The following is a 1298-nucleotide window of genomic DNA, read 5'->3' as shown; positions in this document are numbered from 1 at the left end:
ATCGTGAAAAAAAAAAAAAAAAAACTTTTTAATATATAAAAAATGTACAGTTATTTGGCATATGCATTAACTACTTTACAACAAATGATACCCTTCGATTTATGGCATTTCGGAGAGACTCCGCATGTGCTTTTGTTCCTTATACCGCTTCAATTAGGAAATTTTTGTTTTTTAAATTAACGATCTGTTAAACAAAACAATTTAAATATTAATCTCTTTTTAAACAAGCAAAGAGAGGAAAAGAATAAAATTGACTAAATGTTGATATAAAAAAATTTTAAGTTCTTTATTACATGCTGAGGACACATTATATTATGATTAATCGGTTAAAAAACTAGTTTACTGTAGACTATAGATATCATCAATTATTGCTAGTGAAGAATACCCAACATGCTCCCTAAACAGTAGTGAAAGTGAAGGATGAAGATAGAGCTTTAATTTTCATATATGGACCCATAATACCATAACCAAAACATATATATAACTCTATATATAGAGAGAGGGCTTTATCTCTTTTGAATTGGTTTGAACCATGTCAAAAGATTGTGGAGTTCACACTAGTTCTAAATGCCATTGACATTATTTGCTTTTCCATTATAGTTGACATGTATAATCGTCACACGCAATTCCAATGACAAAGGAAGTGCGTGCTCTAGTTTGTGAATGGAAGAGCATGTGCATTTTATGCTTGAAAATTGAAATGATTATTATTGGAATTTGGAAATGGAAATTAAACCCACGCCACTATGAGCAGTATAATGATGAGGTCAAGACATATATATATGAGGAAGAATTTCAGATGTGCATGTATTGATATATATCTCATCTTAAGCTTCAATCTGCATGATTGATTGTTGCTTAGTGTTGTTGATTGATGATGGCAAATAAAGGCCAAAAAGATAGAGTAATAGTGAAATGCCACCATGGGTAAGAAACTCGTATGCCTTGTAGTCACGCAAGGTAAATACCATATGATTGAAAATAATAAAGATATTCTTCAGCGCGTGAGCGGCAGGATTCGAACCTGCGCGGGCAAAGCCCACATGATTTCTAGTCATGCCCGATAACCACTCCGGCACGCCCACTCTATTGTAAAAGTTATCTAGGAAACTACTCTCTTAAATAATATTAGCCAAATTATCTGAAATTATTCTTTTATTATAAATCTTAATTTGAGTCCTAAATTTTTCAAAAGGCGAGAATTAAAAAAGTAATTTTACGATAAAACAAAAATTAGTTAATATTATCTAATTAAAAATTAATTCTTTATACTTATTTATATCTACAAACTGAAAAAT

At 30.7% G+C, this 1298-nt stretch overlaps 1 non-coding gene across 1 annotated transcript; it reads right to left on the bottom strand.

The window, feature by feature from the left end:
• On the bottom strand, positions 1004-1085 carry TRNAS-AGA. Its single transcript has one exon. It is a non-coding gene; the product is annotated as a tRNA-Ser (tRNA).

The sequence above is a fragment of the Arachis ipaensis genome, chromosome B04, assembly GCF_000816755.2.
Source record: "Arachis ipaensis cultivar K30076 chromosome B04, Araip1.1, whole genome shotgun sequence".
In the NCBI taxonomy this organism is placed as follows: Eukaryota; Viridiplantae; Streptophyta; class Magnoliopsida; order Fabales; family Fabaceae; genus Arachis; species Arachis ipaensis.
This window is presented reverse-complemented; position numbering and strand designations above follow the sequence as displayed.